Source organism: Mus caroli, chromosome 6 (genome assembly GCF_900094665.2).
Source record: "Mus caroli chromosome 6, CAROLI_EIJ_v1.1, whole genome shotgun sequence".
Classification (NCBI taxonomy): Eukaryota; Metazoa; Chordata; class Mammalia; order Rodentia; family Muridae; genus Mus; species Mus caroli.
The window spans coordinates 106,238,922-106,248,641 of NC_034575.1; the positions used below are offsets into that span (position 1 = coordinate 106,238,922).

At 36.2% G+C, this 9,720-nt stretch overlaps 1 protein-coding gene across 6 annotated transcripts in view; it reads left to right on the forward strand.

Annotated features, from left to right (window-relative positions):
- The window catches only part of Grm7 (glutamate metabotropic receptor 7), an 867,793-nt gene that overhangs the window by 421,953 nt on the left and 436,120 nt on the right, over window positions 1-9,720 (forward strand). The window lies entirely within an intron of this gene.

A 9,720-nucleotide genomic window follows, 5' to 3' on the forward strand; every position in this document is an offset into this window, starting at 1 on the left:
TTTGATTGCAAACAAGTATATTCAATTATTGGTAGAAAGAAAACACACTAGACCTTTAAAAGATTGTATTTTTAAAAAACATATTTAAGTATTACAGGTTTTTATTACAAGAATGTGTTTGTTAGTATAAAAGGCATTTTATTCTGCCTTCTTCATTGCTCAGAATTTAAACGCAGGACACCAACTGTTGGACCGCTACATTCTGCAACCCCATGCTATTTATTCCTTTGTGCATTCATTTCCTTGTGCTCCAAACTTGTAATTTTTAACTTCACTTTTGGCCTAACCTCTTGCATTTGCAGCCTCACCATACAGAGCCATCCTTTAGATCTCTTCTAGAATGCAAATGGCCCCTGCTTTCTTTTCTGAACATTATAACCCAGTCTAGAATCTTTATTTTTATCTTTTTAAAAGGTAGCAGTAATTTAACCTTGCTGAAAAGGCTAACATTTTTTTCTAACAGTGTTCAATCCTCCAAATAAAATGTCTTGCACCCTGTGCCCTGGCTAACAAGTTCTCCTTTATGGGTGGCAGGAGTCCTAGCTTGTCAGTCTCTGGTATGTCATTCTAAAGACATTCTGTACCATGCTCCTGATCCATTTTAAGTAGCCTGTAGATATACTTCATGGGTCTGCTCTTTACCAAGCTTGTCTTAAGCATTTCACGTCAGAGGCTCTGACTCTCAGTTCCTGTAGATCTGTGCAGTTTTTAAATCTATATGCATAATTTCATTTTACCGATGTACTAGAGTTTATCCAGGTTTCCCTTGTGGATTGGTCATTACATTTTTCATCACAGAATTTCACTATAAATCATAATACCATCGTAAACCTCCTGTGCAGCGCTATCTGTGCTGAACTATAAATATGGAAATATGTAATAATAATGCATAATATACTAACTGATATGTAAATATATCAGACTAATACATTATATCCACAGTGCACAGAGCATTTTAAATGTCCTATTTTGCAATTTAATCCTAGATTCATCATTTTGCATGCTCTGTGTTTAGATATAAGATTTTGTAAGTTAGATTCTAGAAAGTACTAGGATAAAGATCTGTTTTTTCCTTATAAAGGCAACCAATACAATCATCTGAAGATTGCTAATTTATACTTTCCTTGTATGTAAGAGTTGTGTTTTAAAACTTTATCTTGAATCTTAAAATTTAGTGTCATTTAATTTGAAGGTGAATTATTTTTTTTATTGGGTAAAATTGAAGAGTTCAGTTCAGGATAACTTCTTCCTTAGGATTTTGCAAGGACATTTTCAGCAGCCTTCCTCCCACTCCCCATTCTACATGTCCTACCCAATAGCACTGAATCTCACCAGCATCCCACTATGAAGGTCTTGATCATAGATGAGTCCTGATCATTATATGGGAATGTATTGCATTTGAACTTGAAACTATTCCCCTGCATAGATCGATAACTCTTTCTCTTGAAACTGCTTCTTCCCCTAGATCCCATTTTTTTTGCATCTCATTTCTCTCATAAATCAAATAGAAGGTTTTTAAAGATGTCCTATGAGAAGGCTCTGTAGTCTAATTTCCCTCTGAACACTTCATGGTGAACATACTGCTGGCCTGGAGGCTGCTTCTGTTTTCTCCTTCCAAGATCTTTCAACCAACTCTGGTGTATTTTGAAAGAAGATTTCTCTGACCAGATTATTTCTGGAATTTTTTTTCTCATACACTTTAATTCTTTGTGTCATGCCAGAGGAGTCACATTTTTTTCTTGTCATTGTTCAATGGCTCAGAAAAGTCTATACTGTCCATTATGAACATGTGACTTCTGAATGGTGTTTTTATCCTTACTATCTGTAATTAAAAAATAATTGATGCTCAATCAATACCGTTGAATGGATGGGTGGAATGCTGAGTCCAGTGCTCAGTGTTTAATGATACAAGTGAAAGCTATTTTACTCCCTAGACTTTAGGATTAGTATTTTTTTAATATTTGCTTGTTCTCTCTTCTTTTCCCTCTTCCTCTCCCCTGCCTTTTCTCTCTCCCCCTTCCTTTCCTTCTCTCTCTCTCCTTTGCCCTTGTTCTCTTCCTTGCTTATAATCCAAGTTGGCCACTTATCATTCTCCTGCCTCATTCTTTGATTGCTAGAATTGCAAGTATTTGGCCAAAATAGTGTGAAAACTCAATTCAGATTTTATTATTTTGAGCTCACATATACGACATATACAGCTGTCCACATCCATGTTTGATCCAGATCTACCATCATATTCTGTGTGCTTCTTGCAGAGGTCTGTTACTAATGACATGGCATTACTGACCACTGTGTTTTTTATCTGAGATTCTCTTTCATATATGCCCTTCCTGGGAAAGGTTTGGATTCCCATTAAACATATCGTTTCCCTCCTAATGCTATGCTGTTTGCATCAGCCCTAGGATGCCTTATTCCTTTTTGCTTTTTAATTACTTTTGAGGTTTTGTCTTCATTATAATGGTCTTTGAGCTCCAGTTTTCACCCTGATGCTATTAATTGTATTGTCAACTATTTTATACACCATTGTTTGGCTTACTTTAAATATTTACTAATATGTAATACATTGGCAAACTATATCTACATTGATTTTTTAAGATGGTTCTGTGATTAAGATTATAATGCTTTTGACCTATAGTGTATGACTTATAATTTTAGGTAAAATATGCAATCCCCTCATAAAGTATGCACATTGTTTTTTATATTTAATATAATTTCTATTTTGAATACTATTGTGTATTGAGATTTATATGTTAGCATCTTGTTTTCTGAGCACAGTGATTAAAAGTGCAGTGCATATGTTTCTTCTAGAATGAGTTCTTAAAGGCAAAACCATCAGAACACTACAAAATCCCCACAATGTTGATTCTTTTTTTCAAACAACAAAGATGGAAAAGTTTTGACATTTCTCACAACATTAACTTCAAATACTTTGAGAATAGCAATAAGATGGCATTAATATCTCAATTTTGAAGGGAAGCTAAATGCTAAATCAGTCATGGGTATTGATAATTTGGATTTTAAGGGATAACAAAACCTGTCTCCACAACTATACTCTCCACATAAAACTAACACATGTCCACTGTAAATCCTTTAGAAAATAAGAAAGAGTTGCTTTTTGGTTTTTGAATAAGATGATCTTGTAAATTTTACCTCCCCAATTCTGTGGAAAAAATAAAACTCTAAGTAAATGATTACAAGTAGTAATTAAAACCATGTCTTATAAAACCCAGTGCCTTGGCATTCAGAGAGAACCTCTAATTAAATACAGTTTAAGATTTTCAAGAATGTTATAAATGCACTCAAGCTTTCTCCTGCAGAGTGGAGATTGCCCAAGTGCTACATGCACATTTTGTGATTCTGATTAAAACTTAGTCACTGTCTGTACTTTGAGTAAGTGCTCATTTGTTCATATGTATCTGGTATCATCCTGTTGTCTTGGCTACTTCTAACATTTCCACTGTATCAGATGTCATCATGTCTCCAAACTCTTTAGCATCAAATTATCATCTCCTCATACCTGTGGTTTAATAAAACTGCTTATTTCACACACACACACACACACACACACACACACACAAACACAAAATACATGCACATGTCTATATTGGCCAGTTTCATGACAGAGAAATCAAGAAAATATTCATAGTTTTAAAAATTAATTTCCTGTTTTACTATAGCTTTTGACATATATACTAAGTATATTTTATTTATTTATTTATTTATTTATTTATTTATTTATTTATTCAAGACAGGGTTTCTCTGTATAGCCTTGGCTGGTCTGCAACTCACTTTGTAGACCAGGCACCTCATGGTACCTCCTTCAAAATTGACCATATAATCAGTCACAAAACAGGCCTTAACAGATACAAAATTATTGAAATTATCCCATGCATTCTATCAGATCACTATGGACTAGGGCTGATCTTCAATAACAGTGTAAATAATAGAAAACCAACTTTCACGTGGAAACTGAACAACACTCTACTCAATGATACCTTGGTCAAGGAAGAAATAAAGAACGAAATTAAAGACTTTTTAGAGTTTAATGAAAATGAAGCCACAACATACCCAAACTTATGGGACACAATGAAAGCAGTCCTAAGAGGAAAATTTATAGCCCCGAGTACCTCCAAAAAGAACCTAGAGAGAGCATACACTAGCAGTCTGACAGCACACCTAGAAGCTCTANAATGAAAGGAAGCAAATTCACCCAAGAGGAGTAGATAGCACGAAATAATCAAACTCAGGGCTGAAATCAACCAAGTGGAAACAAAAAGAACTACTCAAAGAATCAACCAAACCAGGAGCTGTTTCTTTGAGAAAATCAACAAGATAGATAAACCCTTAGCCAGTCTAACTAGGGGGCACAGGGACAGCAACCTAATTTACAAAATCAGAAATGAAAAAGGAGAATTAATAACAGAACCTGAGGAAATCCAAAACATCCTCAGATCCTACTATAAAAGGCTATACTCAACAAAACTGGAAAACCTGGATGAAATGGACAACTTCCTAGACAGATACCAGGTACCAAAGTTAAATCAGGATCAAATTAACGATCTTAATAATCCCGTTTTCCCTAAAGAAATAGAAGCAGTCATTAATAGTCTCCCCACCAAAAAAAGCCCAGGACCAGATGGGTTTAGTGCAGAGTTCTATCAGACCTTCAGAGAAGCCCTAATTCCAATTCTCCTCAAATTTTCCATGAAAAAAAGAGAAACAGAATATACTCTACCATTTCATTGTATGAAGCCACAATTACTCTGATACCTAAACCACACAAAGACCCAAAAGAGAACAGAACTTCAGATCAGTTTCCCTTATGAATATCAATGCAAAAAATACTCAATAAAATCCTCGCAAACCGAATCCAAGAACACATCAAAAGGATCATCCATCATGATCAAGTAGGCATTGTCCCGGGAATGCAGGGATGGTTTAATATATGGAAATCCATCAATGTAATCCACTATATAAACAAACTCAAAGACAAAAANCACATNATCATCTCATTAGATGCTGAGAAAGCATTTGACAAATTCTAACACTCCTTCATGATAAAAGTCATGGAAAGATCAGTAATTCAAGGCCCATACCTAAATATAAGAAAACCAGTAGCCAACATCAAAGTAAATGGAGAGAAGCTGGAAGCCATCTCACTAAAATCAGGGACTAGACAAGGCTGCCCACTTTCTCCCTACCTATTCAATACAGTACTTGAAATCTTAACCAGAGCAATTCGACAACAAAAGGAGATCAAGGGGATGCAAATTGGAAAGGACGAAGTCAAAATATCACTATTTGCAGATGATAGTATATATAAGTCACCCTAAAAATTCCACCAGAGAACTCCTAAACCTGATAAACAGCTTCAATGAAGTAGCTGGATATAAAATTAACTAACAAGTCAATGGCCTTTCTGTACACAAAGGATAAACAGGATGAGAACAAAATTAGGGAAACAACACCCTTCACAATAGTCACAAAAAATATAAAACACCTTGGTGTGACTCTAAGGAAGTGAAAGATCTGTATGATAAGAATTTCAAGTCTATGCAGAAAGAAATTGAAGAAGATCTCAGAAGATGGAAAGATCTCCCATGCTCATGGATTGGCAGGCTTACTATAGTAAAAATGGCTATCCTCCAGAAAGCAATCTACAGATTCAATGCAAACCCCATCAAAATGCCAACTCAACTCTTCAATGAGTTAGAAAGGGCAATTTGAAAATTCATCTGGAATAACAAAAAGACCTAGTATAGTAAAAACTATTCTCCACAATAAAAGAACCTCTGGTGGAATCACCATGCCTGACCTCAAGATGTACTACATAGCAATGTTGATAAAAACTTCATGGTATTGGTACAGTGAAAGACAGATAGATCAATGGAACAGAATTGAAGACCCAGAAATGAACCCAAACACTTATGGTTACTTGATCTTTGACAAGGGAGCTAAAACCATCCAGTGGAAAAAAGACAGCATTTTCAACAAGTGGTGCTGGCACAACTGGCGGTTATCATGTAGAAGAATGAGAATTGATCCATTCTTATCTCCTTGTACAAAGCTCAAGTCTAAGTGGGTCAAAGACCTCCACATAAAACCAGAGACACTGAAATTTATAGAGGAGAAAGTGGGGAAAAGCCTTGAAGATATGGGCACAGGGGAAAATTTCCTAAACAGAACAACAATTGCCTGTGCTGTAAGATCAAGAATCTAACAAATGGGGCCTTATTAAATTGCAAAGCTACTGTAGGGTGAAAGATACTGTCAATAAGACAAAACGGCCACCAACAGATTGGGAAAGAATTTTTACCAATCTTAAATCTGATAGGGACTAATGTTCATCATTGGGAATAGAGGCCCCTTCATTTTGCAAACTTTATATGACCCAGTACAGGGGAACACCAGTGCCAAGGAGTGGGAGGGAGTGGGTAGGGGAGCAGGGTGGGAGGAGGATATAGGGGACTTTTGGGATAGCATTTGAAATGTAAATGAAGAAAATATCTAATAAAAAATTAAACCAAAGAAAGAAAAGGAAACCAAGGCTTCAGTAGTTCATGCATATGCATAAAAATGGTGTTATTACAAACAAACAAACAAAAATGGCAACTCAGTAATCTTCTCAGGGTTTACATGCATAATGGACAGATAGGCAAGGTTAGAATCGTTGATTCCCTGCAGTGCTACTTATTCATATCCAAGATGATTTAAATCATTAAATCCCTTCTAAGGTCCCCAAATCCTTATGCCATACTTCTATTTATTGTATGAAAATTAGTGCTTACATTATTATGTGTATGTGAACCCCTAACTGCATAATATATTACTTATTTTCTTTTGGTGCTATGATGTAATGTTTTGTTGTTGTTGTTATTGTTGTAGCTGTTGTAACCTAAAGTTAATATAATATTGTTTCATTTAGTTTTTTTTCATTATTTATTTAGTTTTAGTATTCTGTCATTATTATTGACATTACAGACATATCCCGTTTCCCTCAGGTTCTTAAGTCAATAATCTTAAACTCAAATTTTTGGGCACACTTTTGGGAGAATTCCATCAGTCACTCTGATCCTGGGACAAGTTATAATGCTGCTAAGATTTCTCCTTCCTGTATTCTTTCTCCCACCCCAACTGCTCTTTCTTGTTCCCAAAAGACTTTGATAATGAAAATATATCTTATATTGCATATGTATGTATGTATGTATATATATATATATATATATATATATATATATATATATATAAAATACATTATTAAATAACTTCTTTTAAAAGAGTAGGTAAAAACCATATTTCGGGGCTGGAGCGATGGCTCCATCATTATTTAAGGGCACTTACTGCTCTTGCAGAAAACCCTGCACACATATTCCACAGCTCACAACTGCCTGTAACTCCATCTTCAGGAAACCAGACACCCTTTTCTGGCCTCTAAGGACATCTGCATGTATGCAGTCCATTTAAACTCTTCAAGGTATACACATCAAAAACAACTCTATCATTTTTCTGTAAAAATAACATTATGTGTTTGATGCCTATAGCTTTTCTTATTCTGACTTTACAGTATGTCTCATGTTTATCAAAACAGTATTTGCCCCAGAAATGATTGTGTAAACAGGACTGAGTACTTGTTTGTTGGAGAACTCCTTATTTTTATGACATATGCCAGTGTAACTTTCCAGTGGAAAGGAAATCACAAGTACATTGAATCCATGTGAAAATTCTCTGATTAACTCCTAATAATCTGATTTTCTGTTTTCTTTTTTTCTGAGATCTCTGCTTTATAGGATATACTATTTCCAAAGTTATTACTTTTGTAACATGTTTTGTTCTCAATTCTTACAGCAGTTTAGCTTTTTTAATTCACAAATTCATCCACTCAATTTCTCAGTTAATGTGTAATAATAAACTATAAAAATGATCTCTGGAAATGTCTTAACAAAAGTTAAGAGGCACAGTTTAAAATAGTTTAGTTTCCTGCATATTTGTTCAGGAAATGTTGACTTATTTAATCTTATACTTGTTTTAACTTTGTTTACATTTAATTTTTGGTTTTGTTTTCTTAATCTTCCTTTCTCAAAAGGAACTGTAATTTTTCTTTCTTATTTTTTTTGGGGGGTGGGAGGAAAGGAGTGTTTTGAGACAGGGTTTCTCTGTGTAGCCCTGGCTGTCCTGGAACTCACTTTGTGGAGAAGGCTGGCCTCGAACTCAGAAATCCATCTGCCTCTCTCTTTTATGTTCTTCATTCTTTCCATTATCTTGCTGTTGGTTATCCTTTTACATCTTAACTAAATAAATTTGTTATTTAGCACTTTCTCCTGTATCATTTCTTCCCCACCTCTACTCTGGTGTCCTTTGCCAGTGAGGTCTTCTTTTACCTGTGGAGACTTGGGGAAGGCACTCGATAGCTGTAGACATGAACTTATTAACTGATGGGGAGGAGTAGCCACTAGAAAGTCTCAGATTCCAGGAAGGCAAGAGGCTCCAAGGACACATCTGGGATAACACTAGCTAAAAACCCAACGAAGGGGAGAAAAAGCCTGTAGAGACCATATGCAGAGGTTAGCCAGGTGAGAGATTTGGTCACCTACCCACCTCAAAAATATTAACTCAGAATTGCTTCTGTCTGATGGAAATGCAGGGACAGATTGAAGGAAAGGCCATCCAGACATTGTCTCACGTAGGGATCCATCCCATCTGCAGATACCAAACCCAGACTCTATTGCCTCGAAATGCATGCTGACAGGAGCTTGGTATAGCTGTCCTCTGAGAGGCTGTGCCAGAGGCCTGACCAATACAGATGTGTATGCTCAGAGCCAACCACAGGACTGAGCGCAGGAATCTCCACAGAGGAGTTAGGGCAAAGACTGAAGGAGCTGAAGGGGTTTGTAACCCCATAGGAAGAACAATATCAACCAGCCAGACCCTCCAGAGCCCCCAGGGACTAAACCACCAACCAAAGAGTACACATGGAGGGAACCATGGCTCTAGCTGCATATGAAGCAGAGGATGGCCTTGTCTGGCATCCATAGGAGGGGAGGCTCTAGGTCCTGTGAAGGCTTAATGCGCCAGCATAGGGCTATAATGGGGGGGGGACTGGGTGTGTAGGTGAGGGAGCACCCTTACAGAGGCAGGGGAATAGAGTAGGGGATAGGTGGTTTTTGGAGGGGAAACTAGGAGGGGAGATAACATTTGAAATGTAAATTTATTATAAAAAAAAAAACCTGATGGGGGTCGTCGCTGTACGTACAGAATTGGCTATTTTATTAAACTATTCCTGCATGTCAAATTTGTAGATTTGTTTTTTTTTTTTTTTGCCAGTAGTTAATAATGAAACAATCCAGAATACTGTTTTCCTTTTGGTACAATTTGTTTAAGGAAATGTTTAATTCCTTTAAGTAGCCTCACTGTTCAGTACTTAGTACACTGGTACTTGCCTATTCCTTCCCACTCTTCCTCCTACTTCATATCACAACTTTTCCTCTACGTGTTCTTGGATGTCCACACTACTAGGGAACAATTTCTTATCATTTTATTAAAAAATTAGCAGTCCATTTTTTGTCTGGGAGAAAAAAAAAACATGTGATGTGACTTTTCCCTATTTCTTACTTTGTTTTTAAACACATCCTCATGTCTTTACTTCTGAATCAGTGTCTGATAATTTAAAGTTCTGAGTGATGAAAATTTGTGTGTGTGTGTGTGTGCGCGCGTGTGCGTGTG